The sequence below is a fragment of the Chlorocebus sabaeus genome, chromosome 2 (genome assembly GCF_047675955.1).
Source record: "Chlorocebus sabaeus isolate Y175 chromosome 2, mChlSab1.0.hap1, whole genome shotgun sequence".
Lineage (NCBI taxonomy): Eukaryota > Metazoa > Chordata > Mammalia > Primates > Cercopithecidae > Chlorocebus > Chlorocebus sabaeus.
In genome coordinates this window covers 22,885,969-22,903,605 of record NC_132905.1, presented here as the reverse complement: position 1 = coordinate 22,903,605, position 17,637 = coordinate 22,885,969, and the positions used below count along the sequence as shown (strand labels likewise).

Here is a 17,637-nt window from a genome sequence, read left to right as displayed (position 1 = left end):
GCTGGCCGGGCACGGTGGCTCAAGCCTATAATCCCAGCATTTTGGGAGGCCGAGATAGGCGGATCACGAGGTCAGGAGATCGAGACCATCCTAGCTAACACGGTGAAACCCCGTCTCTACTAAAAAAATACAAAAACCTAGCCAGGCGAGGTGGCGGGCGCCTGTACGCCTGTAGTCCCAGCTACTCGGGAGGCTGAGGCAGGAGAATGGTGTGAACCCAGGAGGCGGAGCTTGCAGTGAGCTGAGATCTGGCCACTGCACTCCAGCCTGGGCGACAGAGCGAGACTCCGACTCAAAAAAAAAAAAAAAAAAAAAAAAAAAAAAAAAAACCCTTGCCCTGGCTTACACAATATCTGGTGTACATGTCTCTTCTCTCCAATGAACTATAAGATCTTTGAGGTAAGGGTTCAGTACTGTACCACTCAGCTACACTAATGGCAATGTGCACACAGTGAGCACTCGTTAAATACATCAATTACAGGAGTTCACTTGCAGTTTCTTGCTTACTACAAAAAACAGGGGTCAATCATTATAGGCATTCCCATCCAACACCCAATTTGTTGCATGCGGAATGAACTTCAGTTTGGGTCCCTTGCTATTAAAGCACTCAATACCCATTATTTGTTTGCATTTATGTAGAGCTCATCGATGCAGGCCCTGAAAAGTTAAATGAACCTTAACATAGCCATCCAAATAAAATTAATTAGAATTTATGTCTCAACTATTTCTAACAGAGTTTGAGTAACAAGACTCAACAGAAGGAAAACAGGGTAATAACAGACTCAGAGAAAGAGAGAAAAAAAGGAAGGGAGCAGGGAGTGATGGCAGGAGAAGAGAAGAAGGAAAGGAAAGGAAGGAGAGACCAAGGGTGGAAACATCTATCTAAGCAAGGGCTTCTTCCTCATGTCAAAAATTTCTGCAAAAAAAATCTTTTTGGACAAATTCATATGATGCTTCTAACATCTGCTCATTGTGAAAAATACAGGATAAAAACCTACAAATTCAGTACTTTTATCAAAATTTACATTTCATCAAAACAGCAAGATAAATTTGAAAAATATTAATACATAGGCAAGACATTTCCTTACTTTGCATAAATATGCTCACATAAACAATCCATTCCTTGCCAAAATAGAGCCCTTCCAGGCCCCTGCTCCCCAACCTCCAAGGCAGGGTCTTGATCCATGGGTTAGAATCACTAAAATACACAAAATACAAGGAAACGTATCTGTCAAGCACCATTTGGATTCTAAGATGCAAGTAAGAAACCTAATTTGAAAGGGCTTACACGATAAAGGTGATATGCTGGCACATGCGAATGGAAAGTTCAGTGGCTTCAGGTTGAGTTTGAGTCAGTTGCTCTATGATGAAAACAAGGGCCTATTTTCTTTCTTTCTACTTCGTTAACCACATCCTAGGGGTAGCTTTCCTCATGACAGCAAGATAACTCCAGCAGCCCCAGGCTTCATGTCCCAAACATCCAGAAGGACACAGAGAGAGGGCTGTCTTGGAGAGGTCTATCAGAAGACTGAAGAGTCTTCTTTCGAAAGTCCTCAGCAAGCATGCTGATGGCCTGCACAGGTCACATGCCCAGCCATGAACAAACCCTCTTGGTGTGACTGCCACTGGGTTAATCACTGTTCAACAGGTGTGGGGTTTACCTGACTGGGCTTAAACAATCAAGATCTATCCCTGGAGCTGAGGGTGGGACCAATCCCTCTCCTACCAGAAGACAAAAACAAACATTCCCTGTTTCCTATGGAAGGGACTGGGGAGGGAGGGAAAAGAGACATTGTGAGAAGGAGAACAATTACAATGTCCTCCACCCTTCACCTGGCACTGAATTTGACCCTGTGATTCCCAGTATCAAGAGCAAATATGGAAATGTATTTTAAGGGACCCTATTTTTATCATTTAACAAAGACAAATGTTTATTCTTATACAGAGATAAATTCTTTTGAAGGGAAACTCAAGGAGAAGAATGTCTTGGAACTGTGTTTAAGAGAAAATGGGTAAAGCAGGAGGCTTAGTTTGGAAAGATGTAGTCACACACACTCAATAGGCATTTTTTTTTTTTTTTTTTTTGAGATAGAGTCTCGCTCTGTTGCCCAGGCTGGAGTGCAGTGGCACAATCTCCGCTCACTGCAACCTCTGCCTCCCAGGTTCAAGCGATTCTCCTGCCTCAGCCTTCCAAGTAGCTGGGACTACATGTGCGTGCCACCATGCCAGTCTAATTTTTTATTTAGTAGAGATGGGGGGGTTTGCCATGTTGGCCAGGCTGGTCAATAGGCCATTCCTACATGGATCCTCCAGAAGGTAGAGCATGGGAAAGTAAATCATAATCAAGTGAAGTTATTTTGGCAGAGGGCTGAGATGATATAGCTCAGATGCTTTCCCTTCATATCATCGAACTTACTGCAAAGATTAGTAACTCACATATATCTTAGAACCCCTTTTTAAATGTTTGTTTTTGTAGGTACATGGTAGGTGTATATATTTATGGGTTACATGAAATATTTTGATACAGGCATGTGGGCATGTGATACATAATCACATCAGGGTAAATGAGGGATTCATCACCTCAAGTATTTATCCTTTTAATTACACTGTTATTTGTAAACATACAATTAAATTATTTTTTACAATAGTTACCCTGTTGTGCTGGCAAATACTAGGTCTATTCATTCTATTTTTTTGTACCCATGAACCATCCCTATTTTCCCCCCATTGCTCACCCTACTACCTTTCCCAGCTTCTGGTAACCATCCTTCTATCCTTCTACTCTCTATCTCCATGAGCTCAATTCTTTTAATTTTTAGCTCCAACAAATAACTGAGAACATGCTACGTTTGTCTTTCTGCTCCTGGCTTATTTCACTTAACATAATGACCTCCAGTTCTATTCATGTTGTTGCAAATGACAGGATCGCATTTTTATGGTTGAATAGTACTTCATTGTGCATATGCACCACATTTTTCTTTATCCATTCATCTGTTGATGGGCACATAGGTTGCTTCCAAATCTTGGCTATTGTGAATAGTGCTGCAATAAACATGAGAGTGCAGATATCTCTTGGATATACTGATTTCCTTTTTGCGGGGTATATAGCCAGCAGTGGGATTGCTGGATCGTATGATAGCTCTATTTTTAGTTTTTAGAGGAACCTCCAAACTGTTCTCCGCAGTGGGAAATTCCATTCCCACCAACAGTGTACAAGGGGTCCCTTTTCTCCATATCCTCACCAGCATTTGTTATTTATTGCCTGCCTTTTGGATAAAGGTCATTTTAACTGGGGTGAGGTGATATCTCATTGTAGTTTTGATTTGCATTTCTGATAAACGATGCTGAGCACTTTTTCCTATGCCTGTTTGCCATTTGTATGTCTTCTTCTGAGAAATGTCTATTCAAATCCCTTGCCCATTTTTAATGGGATTATTAGATTTTTTTCCTGTCGAGTTGTTTGAGTTCTTTATACATTGATTATTAGTCCTTTGTCAGAAAGGTAGTTTGTAAATATTTTCTCCCATGTTATGTGGGTTGTCCCTTCACTTTAATTGTCCCCCTTGCTGTGCAGAAGTTTTTTTTAACTTGAAGCGATTCCATTTGTTCATTTTTGCTTTGGTTGCCTGTGCTTGTCCAGGTATTACCCAAGAAATCTTTGCCCACTTCTGTTTCACGGGTCTATGCGTCTGTTTTTATGCCAATATCATGCTGTTTTGGTTACTATAACTCTGTATAATTTGAAGTTAGGTAATGTGATTCTTCCAGTTTTGTTCTTTTTGCTCTGGATAGCTTCTGGGTTGTCTGTGGTTCCAATATAAATTTTTGAATTGCTTTCTCTATTTCTGTGAAGAATCATTCATATTTTGATAGGGATTGCATTGACTGTACATTGTTTTGGGTAGTATGAACATTTTAATAATATTTATTCTTCCAATCCATGAATTAGACCCCTTATGTATCATATTTATAAAAATAAGCTCAAACACTTTAAAATCATGACCTCTAGAGTGTTTTAAATTATCAGATTATCCTCTGAGTGTGTGTGTGTGTGTACCTGTCATTATTTCAAATTTTAAAATATTTGAGTGTTACTAGATGCTCAGCTCTAAGAGACCGAGTACAAGGAGGAAGAGTTCAAAACCATAGTGTCTCTGCCCTCAAGAAATGTAACGACTACTACTACCACCAACTGGATAAAATTATAGGATGTCAGGCACTGTGCTTTACATTTATTTTCTCATTTAATTTGATCCTCATGATAACCCTATGAGCTAAGTATCAACTTGATTTTCCAAATTGGGAAACCAAGGCTTGAATGACCAAGTCACTTGACTCAGTCACACAAGCAACAGACAACAGCTAGGATTCAAAGCCAGGTATTCCCAATTCCAAAGCCTAGATCCTTAACCACAGTACATCTGGCTGACAAGAAAACACAAACATCTATTAAGAGTGAGGAGTAGAAAGAGTATATTTACAGTGAAGAGCTAAGTCCTGAGATGTGGAGTAAAGTGGCTTAGGAGAAATCAAAGAGTGCAAATAGGGTGAGGAGCCACCTACACAGCTGTTAGCTTTGTGAACCCTGTCAACACTGACGCCTAACTGATCATACACAATCTGTCTGCTGGCCTCTGACCCATGACCTACTAGTGTACTACGTCTTTAGCAACTGACAGAATGGAAAACCAATGACATTTTCACAGGCCTTAAGGCCTTTCAAAGTTATCTCCAAGGATGGAATCAGCTCTTTCCCTGATGTGGACAGACTTCCATTCTGTTCTAGAGATAAGGCCATATATGGAGGAAGTTTAAAATCCTCTGGCCAAATACTAGATAGTACTTCCATTGTTTAATAATTAAATGATTTTTATAACCCTATCCCTAAGAGCATATGGCAATTGTCTTTGCCCACAGGATCAATTGTCACTAACCTTTTAGCTTGGTGGAAAAAGCTAAACGTCTTATAATGTCTGAACAAAACGTAATACCACTTCCTCTGTGCTTGTCTCCATGTACCAGGAAGTCGTGGGTCTGAGTGGATGTGGTATCCCTCTCATGCCTCAGCAGTCCCTTTACAAAGCAGCAGACTTCTGGGTACCCAGGTCAGGGCAGACCTCCCAACCTTCAGGGTATGATTCTAGGTTCCCAATGTTCCAAGAGAGGGAGAAATATTTCCTCTATAAAATAATGGGGGTCAGAAGTGTATGCGATTTCCCTTTGCTTCCATGAAATTAGGAGAAAGCACCAACACTTTCTACTAATTCCACAGTGAATAGGATGTGCTACCAGCCCAACATCAGTAGGGTTTCTCTTCATACTCATGAAGCGTAATGGTGAGGTGGCTGTCTGGAATTAAGATTGCTGCTGTCAAGGTAGTAAGAAACAGTTCAATTTTTCCCCATGAGCCAATTATTATCAGGGTCACATCTGGAACCTGGGCTTCATTTTCCCGATTCAATCCATATTTGAATGACCACTATGGACCAGGTTCTATGCTAACAACTCACAGACTCAAACAATCTTAGGAAATGGATATTATTTCCGCCTTACCTACATGGAAGCTAAATAAAGCTCAGGAAAGTTATATCTTTTATCACAGAGCCGGACAATTATAGTTGGATACCAGACTGAATCTCTTGACACTATGTTCTGGGCTGACTCCACTATGTGCCACTGACTTCCCTAGTGCCGAGGTTTGGGGCCTTATACTATTATTATATGGTAACAACAATATATGGGATTTCAGTGGTCATCCTCATAATCAAGTTCTTACTTTACTCTCAAAGGAGAAAGAACATATCATGTTGAAGGGGGGCTATTAGAAGGCAAATGTGGTAAATGCTACAATAAATGGACACAAGCAGTTTAGAAACCCTATGGTGAGGATCAACTCTGACTGGAGTGAGAGTGAAGGAAAACTTAAGAGATGTGAAGCCATCCACTGGGGAGGAGATGCTTTTGAGGTTAACAAAAGCTCTTAAACACGGAGATGGAAGCAGGCAAACACAAAGGGATTCGTGGACCACCCCTTACAATCAGGGTTTCTCAATCTTTTTATTGACATTTAGAACTAGATAATCTATGTGCTGGGGGGCTGTCCTGTAAATTGCAGGATATTTAGTAACATCCCTGACCTTTACCCACTAGATGCCAGTAGAACACACTGTCCCCAGGTCATGACAACCAAAGTCTCCAGACACTGCCAAATACCCCCTGGGGCACACAGTCATTCCTAGTTGAAAACCAGTGCCTTTGGTGAAGATGTGCCAGAAACTGCAGATTGGCTAAATGTGGAGGCTGGGGAGGTGCAGAGTAAGAACAGGAAGCCATGAACCAAATAGGAAAGAGGGACAGATGTGTGACTCAAGTCCTCTCAGCAACTCCCTCAGGTATGGACTCTGACTACCTTAAAGCAAATGGAGAGCCAGGCACAGTAGCTCATGCCTGTAATCCTACCACTTTGGGAGGCTAAGGCAGCAGGATCACTTGAGCCCAGGAGTTCAAGACTAGCCTGGGCAATACAGTAAGGCCCTGTATATATATATTTTTAAAACACATATTTTAAAAAAAGACAAATGGAGGCAAATGAGATCCCATGATGGGGACCCTTTGATGAATGTCCAGTAGGACCCTGACTGGGAGTAGGACATCTATAAGTGGAGAGGATAGATTCTAGATCCAGGCAGCTTGGAAGAGAAAACCCCTTACTCTCTTTCTCCTTTCAGTAAATCAAAGAAAGAGAAGACAACAAGGGGGAATGCTAATAGAATAGTCATAATGAACCTGGAATTCCCACGCCTATTTGGGAGGACTGGAGGGGAAATGGATAAGGAGAAATATTGATTTGTGCTGTTTCTGTGACTGCAGTGCCATCCTTACCTTCTCGGGTCATCTCCTATTCCCTCACCTCTCACCCTTGAAAGGGTTTTGGCCCAGGAAAAGCAAAAGGAGTTGGCATACTTAGTCCTGGGAGGGAGGAAGGAAAGAAGAGAAGGGAGTAAAGATGAGAGTATTCTGACGTTCAAAATTGATCTATTAATAGTGTTCACAAAAGGGACCATGTTTCCCAGTAAAAAGAAAACAAGGTAATGCTAGGGCTGGGGATGGGGGTTGAGGAAAGGGAAGGGGCCAAGAAGTAAATGTTTACAAAATGCCCACTGAGTGTCAGTTCTGGGCAAGGGACATTGCATGAGTCACCACCTTCAATTTTCACGGCATCATGTAATACCTATGTATGAAGTGGTTATAACAAGCTACTTTCTATACAGAAGGAAAGTGAGGTTCAAAGGCATCTTCACAGACTGAGAGACCTCCCACCATGGCCAGGGGCTCCGGGCTTGTCTGGCAGACTCCTCCATGATGTGCCTCCTCACACTTCAGCACCTACAGCCTCTTGCCCCATGCAAGCTGTAGCTGCCTGCTTATTCGTCTGTTTGCTCTGCTTACTCGTCTGTTTGCTTGTCTGTTTGCTCTGAGATCGTCAGGGGCTGTGTTTTGAGTTCTGGGACTCTAGCATTTCCTTATGTGCCAGGCACAGGCTCCACTGATACAAAGAAGAGAGCAGGAGTTAATGCTGAGGTGAACAAAGGACCCGCAGAAGTCCAGCTGTGTGAATTTACAGCGGAACTAATGAGCACACCCAGTTACATAACTGCCTCTCCTGCTCTGCTCCTGTGCTCAGCAGCCACTAGAGGAAAGCAGGTCTTTCTTTCTTTTCCTGTGCTATATATAATTCCAACTGTTTGGGTAGGGAAGTGTGCTACAGCTCTACAGCTCAGTTACATTAGATCTTAATTTTTTCTTAAAAACCTAGCAATTTCTACCAGTGATGCCACAAAGATAATAATACAGTAATCTTAAGATTGAGATACTTTACCCACATTTCCTGCACTTTTCTACCTTGAAAACACTCATTATTTCTGGTTCTACTTTGAGAAGCAGCAAGCAAGGAAAGGGTGAAAATGTGAGATGCTAAAGAGACAGCTTGCAACATTCCGTAACTACAGCCTTCAATGCTGGAACCTCAAGTCTTCAATATCAAATGGAACAGTACTTCCCCTTGGTAACTAACTAGGAGCTGATCCATTAACCAGGAATATATTTTTGATATAGAGTAGGCCAGGTTTGTTTTTGGTTCTTGTGCACCTCCTTTCCTAGGCCCTAACCCCAGACTCCATGACCTCATGAATGTAGAATGAATGAATGCTGCATAAAGAGAATCATTCATTTGTCCTGGGACTTCACTGAAGATGATTTTTGCTTAGTAAGCCTCTTCTTCAGATATAAAACTAAAAGGTATGTTTTCTGAGACCTGTTAAAGCACACATTTACTAAACTTACATTAAGTTCAGGTCAGTCCTAAAAGGTTCTCTAATTTCTGAAAGCCATGTCTGTTATTCTAATGCGAATTGTTACACGCACAGACACACCTTGAACATTTTAAAATTACATTTCTTTAAGCATACTCACTCACTCACACTTTTTGCCAATTTGGTTGGGCTTTCCCCTAAACCAATTCTTCTAAAATGGTGAGATTTTAACAAATAAAATGATACAACTGATGTTTTCATAGGGTAATAGGTTAAGAAGAAAAAACTCCAGGCTTTTGAAATACTAATTTTATCAGCATTAATACTAATATCTAGGCCTGGTACAGTGGCTCACACCTGTAATCCCAGCACTTTGGGAGGCTGAAGTGGGTGGAACACATGAGGTCAGGAGTTTAAGACCAGCCTGGCCAACATGAGGAAACCCCATCTCTACTAAAAATACAAAAATTAGCCAGGCGTCGTGGCACACACCTGTAATCCCAGCCACTCAGAAGGCCGAAGCAGGATAATCACTTGAACCCAGGAGGCAGAGGTTGCAGTGAGCCGAGACTGTGCCACTGCACTCCAGCCTGAGGGACAGAGCAAAACTCCATCTGAGGGGGAAAAAAAAAAAAAAAAGTAGTATCTAAATATTAGCAGTACTATGATTTATAGACATGAACTCTTATAAAGAACATGTATATGGCTGGGAATGGTGGCTCACGCCTGTAATCCTGGCATTTTGGGAGGCTGAGGCTGGCAGATCGCTTGAGCCTAGGAGTTTAAGACCAGCCTGGACAACATGGCGAAACCCTGTCTCTACAAAAATACAAAAATTAGCTGGGCACTGTGGCATGTGCCTCACGCTGGCAGTTTCAGCTACTCGGCAGGGCTGAGACAGGAGGACTGCCTGAACCCAGGAGGTCGAGGCTGCAGTTAGCCAAGATCATGCCACCGCACTCCAGCCTGGGTGACAGAGGGAGAACCTGTTTCAAAAAAGAAAAAAAGAGTACATACACATTTTGAGACTTGCTTAATACTGGGCAGCTCAGTAATACCAAGTACTAGTCAAGGGTGGTATGTCACTGTGTTCAGAGTTGGATGAACCTGGGTTATAATCTGGACTCAGCTACTTCCTAGTGCAGGTCATTTGGGTCTTGGGCAAAGTATTGAACCTCCCAAACCTCAGTTCTCTTTTGCACAATGGAAATCATCTGAATACAGACAAGAGGGCCCACTATAAAAATTAAACAACACAGTCTGTATGGAAGTGTCTTTAACAGGAGAATTAAGTAGCAGGCTCAGGCTTTTTGCATCCTTCCTCTTCCCCTCCACTCCCCAGTCACCAACTTGCGCCCTGAGTAAGGTTTACGGCGCACTATGTGTCTCCTGTGGCTTGTAAACCTCTGCAGTAATTTCAGCAATCTACATTGCCTGTACCCTCCCCTCCCTGTAGGCTCCCCTGAATCACAACCATGTTTGCCTTTCCAGAACACAAATCATTGTCTTCAGTGATTCCCCGCAGGACAAAGTCTGCCCACTTCAGCCTGGTGTCATCGTCCTGTCGCAGTCTGGTCCAACCCACCCTTTCTGAACAGTTCTTTACAAACCCACATCTTCCCACCTCAACTCTGCCTAGGCCATTCCCCTGCTTCGAGCTCTTACAGAGCTCCCATGGCCTACAGTATAAATTCCTAACTGTCTCAGGTGGCATTTGAGACCCATGGTATCAGGTCCCCACACCTCCCCCAGTTTCACTGTCTGCTACTCGTTTCCCTCCTTATACTTTACACCCAAGCATAAATCTACTTATAGTACCTGAAACCCCATGCTGGGTCATCACTCTTCAGCTTTACATACACTCCTCTCTCTGACAAGAATACTCTTCTCCTCTCATCCATTTGGAAAACTCTTCAACAGACTTCAAACCTCTCTCAAATGCCTCTACTTCTGTGATACAGTCTGTCCAGAACTGTGTCTTGTATGTTTTTCTACTACTTTGCACCTGTGCCTGTCATACAATGATTTCTCAGAGTTTTTTTTTTTTTTTTTTGTAATTCACTGACCGTTATTAATGTCTTCTCTGCTAGAAGTGTAACACTGCTCAGCTTTGCACAGAGAAGTTACTTGGGAAATGTTTGCATTGCTGAACAGAGGCAGCTTCCAATCTCATGGGAAGATCAGATGAAATGCAGGGGATACATGCTACAACACAGTCAAGAGGACTGAAAGCAGGCAGCAGGAGAATTTCTACAATATTCCTGTTTAAAATGTTAAAATGTTGGTGGCTGCCAGAGCTCAGGAAAAGAAAATTTTTTGATGTGGTTATAGCTCACTCTAACAAGTCAATTACATTGACCTAAAGCCCGTGGAGCTCAAAACTGTATTTCTCTCCCCAAGACCTCATTCTTTTATAAAGCTCCCTCCTCTGTGGAATGAATGTGGGCAATCGCTTTTGCAGTTTTTGACGATGCCAGTTTATGGCTATGTTTTTCTGTTCACTGAACTGGCTCATTTCTTCAGGAGAACAAACTGTTCTCCACTGAAGCAGGAATTGGCTGGGTTCTAACAAAAAGATTTTTCCCCCCTGACAGTGTTTTTGCAAAAGACCCAAGTCAATTTATAGCCAAGTAACAAAAGGTCAGAAAGGTTAGTCAAGCAATGGGCGTAATTCCTGTGTGTCACAGCCAATAAAGGAAATGGGTGGGAATAAATAGTATGCAATTTTAACCTGAAATTATTTGTGCAAAACTATTCTTGTAAACTATACAAAATGACCCATGACTTCCACTATAAAGGATTTCTCACTCTGACTTTTTTAAAGGCACATTTACTTTGGAAGAACGGAGATGACCTCAAATTCCTCATTCACAAATGGAAAATGTTAAAAACTTTCTTCACACTAATATAAGAAAAACTTGGTCATCGCTTTGTAGCCCTGAAACAGAAATGTTCACATAAAAAAATAAATATCTCATAGTTAAGTCACAATTAAAAACAATTTGCATGACTGAATTTAAAATAAATTGCAAAATTCCCTTGCCAAAAGGGAAACAATATTGACCAAAAGAATAGGCCAAGAAAAGACCCTATGAAAGTGACAGTTCATCTGTTTTAATCGTGCTAAAAGTGTAGCAAACTACTGCATTATTCAGTGAGCATAAGAACAAGAAAAGCCTGCCTGTAAAGCAGACACGAAGAACTGACATCACCAGCCAAGCAAGCGGAAGGCAGATGAGTAATAGCCTGTACTGGGCGGCCAACCAGGCCCCGGCCCATGAATCTGTGGAGTAAGAAAGCCTTTCAGATATCAAGGCCGTTGGGAGGCCTCCTTCCCCCAGTTCTCCAATACAAAGTCTAATCTACTCACCATTTAAAACAATCTTAGCATCCAAAAGACGAATGGTTAAATAGAACACTGTCACCGTTCAGACAAGATAGTGTAAACCCATTTCTCCCCCTACCTCATTGTAAGTACAACTCTAAATCCTTAAAATAACACAAAAGGCAACCAAAGGAGAAGTCTGAAAGAAAAAGGAAGGTAAATTACTTAAGGACCCAGGATTGGAGGAACAACACAGCAGCACATCTTATGACCACACCCCCATTCAACAGAAGAAGGTGGCCAAGGCTGTTTCCCAACCCCCAACCTAGCAACAGAGGGCAGCAGAGGATTGAATGGGAGTTCTGCTGGCAATACCAGGCCAGCTGGAAGCACCAACAAGGGGGATAGCTCAGGACCCCACTAACAATAAAGCATAACAATAAAGCAGTCTGGGAAAACACGTTTGCCCCCCACTACAGGGCCTCCAGGAAGCATGCTTCATCCCAGCAGGATGGAGACTCCCTCCTGTACCTAGATACCAGGCAGCATGGCCTAGGGAAACTCCTTACCCCCATCAGACAGCACCAACACGCACTAGTGGGAGCCGTGGCACTACCAGATAAACCAAGTGGACCAAGAGTACTGCAAAGGCTCTGAAAAGTAAATCATCATTGGAACCACAAGAGTAAATCCCAACTCACACGCTAAATCTAAACAGTGTGACTGCCTGCTAAAATGGAAGATTTAAATAGGACCCAGATTCTCCTAATAGACAAAATGTCCAAAGTAGATTTAAAAGATCACCTGTCGGCCAGGCGTGGTAGCTCACGTCTGTAATCCCAGTACTTTGGGAGGGCAAGACGGGTTAATCATTTGAGGCCAGGAGTTCGAGACCAACCTGGGCAACATGGCAAAACCATGAAGATGGACTGAAACAGAACCTCCAGCACCTGTAAAACAATAGCAAAAGATCCAATATTCATATGACTAGAGTCCCAGAAGGAGAGAATAAAAAGAGAAGGGCTGAAAGAGTATTCAAAAAGATAATGACTGAAAATTCCCCAAATTTGGTGAAGGACGTAAACCTACAGATTCAAAAGGTAAACATATCCCAAATAGGATAAACTCAAAGAAATCCATACCAAGACACATCTTAATTATATTTCTGTAAATTAAAGACAGTAACTCTTGAAAGCAGAGAAAAACAACATAATACCTATAAGGGGACATCAATTCAAGTGACAACAGGTTTTTTATCTAAAACCAGGGAGGCTTGGCCGGGCACGCTGGCTCACGCCTGTAATCCCATGACTTTGGGAGGCCAAAGCAGGCGGATCATTTGAGGTCAGGAGTTTAAGACCAGCTTGGCCAACACGGTGAAACCCCGTCTCTACTAAAAATAAAAAATAATAATAAATAAAATTAAAAAATAAAGCCATGGAGGACAGAAGGAAGTGGCACAACATTTTTATGGTTAAAGGAAGTTCTTCAAACAGAAAGGAAATGATTAAAAGAAGAATTTTGAAGCATCAAAAGGGAACAGAAAACAACAGAAAAGGCAGAAGTTGGGAGATATATATATAACGATTATCCTCCTGTAGTCCCAGCTATTTGGGAGGCTAAAGCAGGAATAGTGCTTTAGTCCAGAAGTTCACCTCTACCCTGGACAACATAGCGAGACCCTGTATCTTTATAAAAAAATTAAAAATTAAAAGGGGGAATGTAAAGGGACCTGGATGGAAATCAGGTTTCCACATTTCACTCAAAGTGGTAAAATGCTGATAATGGTAGACTATAATAAGTCACACAGGTATACTGGTAATACTCAGAGCAACTGCTAAGAAAATGATACAAAGAAATACACTAAAAAAACACCATTACAAAGTCAAGATAAAAACCTCTCAAAATGTTCAAGTAACCCAGAGAAAGGCAAGAAAAGAAATAAATAATAAAATGGCAGATTAAAGCTCTAATATGTCAATAATTAGTTAAAAGGTAAATGATCTAAATTCACCAACTAAAAGGCAGAGATTGGCACAGTAGAATAAAAATACGACCCAACTATATGCTGTTCACAAAAACCGACTTCAAATTCAACAACATAGTTATATATATATACATGTTTATATATAACATGGCTTTACACTGCATGTAAGCAATTTCTAAATAAATATCTAAAAGGAATGATATCAAGATATCACTAAAGGAATCTCAATTATCTTCATTATTCTTTTCTATGTTTTTCAGATTATCTACAATAAGAAAGAATGGCTTTTATAATTTAAAAAAATGGTTTTTTCCAAGTAAAGCAGTCTATTTGAGATAACCGTATTGCTGCCTAGGGAGGAGGAAATAATCTTTAGCATTGGTAGCCACCATTAATGTGGATCTTTCTACTGATGAGTTGGCTGTCTACCCCTGCCTTACGCTCCAAAAGACCAGAGGTACAAGGCAGAAGGCCCGAAAGACCAGGAAATGTCCTCTTTTCAAGCTTTGGGTATGGGATCCAGGGAGTAGGGGCTGGGAGAGGGAAATGAGAAGTTAGGGAGCAGAGGGATAGGGGGCAGGGGGTAAAGAGAAGACAGTGCAGACAGCAGAGCAGGACTACTGGATGCCTGCCTTACTTCTAGTGGTTTACAGAGTCATTGCTCTAGGTCTTCTCAGGCCTCGCCACTGAGCTAGTTCCTGTGTTTTCTTAATCCATCACCGGAGACCATGTGAACATGTCTTAGTCCCCTTTGGCCCAACAGAGCCAAATCCAGGTATCACCCCGTGATGCTGGTGGCCACAGCCCAGAAGAGGGAAGTCTTCCATTTTATACTGCCAAGTAAGTCTAACTCTAACATGCCCATCTTCTTTTATTTTTCAGTTTCTCCCTAACTTTATCCAGGAGTCTTGTAACAGTTTTCCTACCACATAACATGCCCAATCCCTTTTCTGACATTTTAAGAAATCCTAAAGTAATCTTCAGTTCTTCCTCACCCATTATTTATATATACAATCTATTATTATAAAGGAGACAACACAGAATGTAGAAGGTAGATTTCTAAAGTCCCCTATTAGAGGTTTATAATTCTTTTACAAAATACTATCTTTTCTCTTCCTTAACACAACAAACAAACCCATTAAAGTCAAAACTGAAAACTCTGACCAGGAGTCTGTTATATATGAGATGCCTCCTTGTTGAGGTTGCTATAGTCCTAATTAACAGTTGACAGGACATTTCAAGACTTCTCACTCTTATCACCAGTCCTGGAAAAGTTGTCTTTTTCTGTAACTTAGGACATGGAATCCCATCTCTAGGGCGACACAGGATAACTCAATGCCAACCTTGACCTTAAGGCACTTTACAAGGACTGCAGGACTATTTTAGTGCCCCAACCCTTGCCATCTCTCATGGTCAAAGTACCAACAAAAAGAAACACAATTTTACAAATACTTCAGTGTATATTATTTGAGACCACATTCACAGTTAAAATAAGCTTTTATTTTACCTGTTGTCTTGATTTTTGGGGCTGTAGTAAAAAAAAAGTATGGACTTGGAGTATAAGTGTCCCTATTACTTATTAGCTATATAGCTTTGTAGCCTGTCTATAAAATGGAAATAATTATGCATATCCTTTGTGAGGACTGAATAATATATTACTTATAAAAGTTCCAGGTGGTCTCCTGGTTCCATTTAATATTCCTACTTTGGTTTCTTTCTTCCATCTGCTTCTCATTTATGTTTTCTTTTTGTATTTTATGGACCAGAGTGAGTCACTTTAAATTCTGGTAGAACAGGATGGCATATGAATATACAATATAAAAATAGTAGATATTCCTCTGGGGAGTAGGGGTGGGCATTGACTGGGAAGGGACATGAGGAAACTTTCTAGGTAATGATAAGTGTCTGGGTTCTATAGGTGTATTCATTTGTCAAAACCAGGCCCATATACAGTTAAGATTGAATTACAATAAAATGTACACATCTTACTTCCAAAGAAAAAAGCCTATAAAAAAATAATTACCTCTACTTAGCAATAAAACATGCTGAAATAGTGAGGGGGGGAATGCATCAAAAATACTATGACAGATGATTAGATAGAGGGAAAGCAAAATCAGTAAAATATTGATGGCTGAAAACTGGTAGTGGGTATATGGTTGTTTATGGTAATAATCTTTCAACTTTGCAATATGTTTGAAAATTTTTATAATAAAATATTGGAAAAAAAACTCCTACTGAAAAAAAATGGAAGGTACTCAATACTTGTTAGTTTTCAGCCAGGCGCAATGGCTCATGCCTGTAATCCCAGTACTTTGGGAGGCTAAGGCAAGAGGATTGCTTGAGCCCAAGAGTTTGAGAACAGCCTGGACAACATCGCAAGACCCCCGTTAAAAGAAGGGAAGGAGGGAAGAAGGAAGGGAGGGAAGGGAGGGAGAGCGGAAGGAAGGACGGACAAACGGACGGAAGGAAGGAAATTTTAATGCCATGAGGGGGACACTGCAAAAATAAAAATAAAAATACCTGTTAGTTCCCTTCTCAAACCCTATCCCCATTGTTATTCATCTATTTGCTTATTCACCTGTTAACACGTAGTAGGCACACACTCTAGTGTTGCCTGGTACAAGTTGCTTAACCCCGTACTCCTCTGCATCTCAGTTTCCTCATCTACGGAATAATAATTACAAGTGCCTCATGGGATTTTTGTGAAGATTCAGTGAGATAATAAACATGTAACACTTCACGCAGTGCCTGCCACACAGTTGGTGTTTGAGAAGTGCTAGCTGTTATAATGTTGTTATGGCATGCAATAAGGAGCATGGGCACCACCACAGATTATTCCAGTGTCAAGTAATGACTAGAAGCCCTGACTCCTGACTGCTTGGCTTCAAATGCCAACTCTATCACTTATTACTTTTGCAGCTTTGGGCAAAATTCATAAGCTGTGTCCTCATCTGTAAAACAGGAATAATACACGTCACTCTCATAAGGTTATAATCACAAATACAAATTATATCTATCAAAATAATAAAAGCAACATAATTTAAGAGAGATATATATATAGCTTAGACAGTACCTGAAACAGTGTAAACACTCAACTGATGTTAGCGAATTCACTATGCTGGATACTCAGAGGCATAATGATGAATGCCTAAGTCTCTGACCCCTGGAGAGTTGATAATGCAGGAGACAAGAAAGCAATGTCAACAGAAGGATCGCAAAGCAGCCTACAATGGATGTGTGCTACAGGAAAGGTACTACAATGGAATATGTTGAATACAATAGGCACGGGATACCTGAGGGAGACTGATAATAGTGAGTGAGGAAGGCCAAAGAAGACTTCAAGGGGAGGGTGGCATTGATGAACTGGAACTTGAAGTTAGAAAAGGGGAAGAAAAAGCTTGTTAAAGGACACGGTATAGGCACCCTACTGGAGTTTAATAACAGGTAGGTCAGGGTGGTTTGGAAGATTCATGCCTGGAAAGGGATTGAGCTCAGATGGTAAAAAGTTCTGCTGATGTAGACTTTGCTCTTCAAAAGGATTTTGAAAAAATGATCATCTATTCTTATACTCCACTGGGTTCGTAAAGTTTTGTAAATTAATTATATCAACCAGTAACTTTTCCTTGATTCTTCTAAGAAATAACTACTACTCATCATTTATCCACTGTACTCTTTATATAAAGAAACAAAGAATTCATAACCGTAACCACTTTACCAACTCAAGGCACAAGGACATATCTCTACCAAATAAAACATCCCAGAGCCTCTAGAGGAAGGGCCAGGGAAGAGGTAACTAACAGTGTGGTAGAATGCAGTGAGTTAGCGCCACTCCAGTTGTTTCACTACTTTGACGTTACAACTTGGAATCTGACTCAAGAGATTAAATTCAGGAAGGGAGAGGTGTCCAAGCAGCAGAGAAGAGTTGGCTTCCTTTGGCCACTGCCAGCTGGCCACACTGGGCCTCTGAGAGATTGCTATGCCTTGGTAAACACATTTCTGATTTCTGTAGGCAC

At 41.1% G+C, this 17,637-nt stretch overlaps 1 protein-coding gene across 19 annotated transcripts in view; it reads right to left on the bottom strand.

Annotated features, from left to right (window-relative positions):
• The window catches only part of ZHX3 (zinc fingers and homeoboxes 3), a 142,375-nt gene that overhangs the window by 57,477 nt on the left and 67,261 nt on the right, over positions 1-17,637 (bottom strand). For 2 of the 19 annotated variants that reach the window (XM_073006532.1, XM_073006546.1), the window contains exon 3: positions 12,536-12,587. The exons of 15 other annotated variants lie outside the window; for them this stretch is intronic. The gene's annotated coding sequence lies outside the window, so the exon portion shown is untranslated. Of the gene's footprint in view, positions 1-6,882; positions 6,958-12,441; positions 12,588-17,637 lie in introns of those variants that run through there. 2 more of the 19 variants (XM_073006550.1, XM_037982771.2) reach the window with 2 other exon arrangements.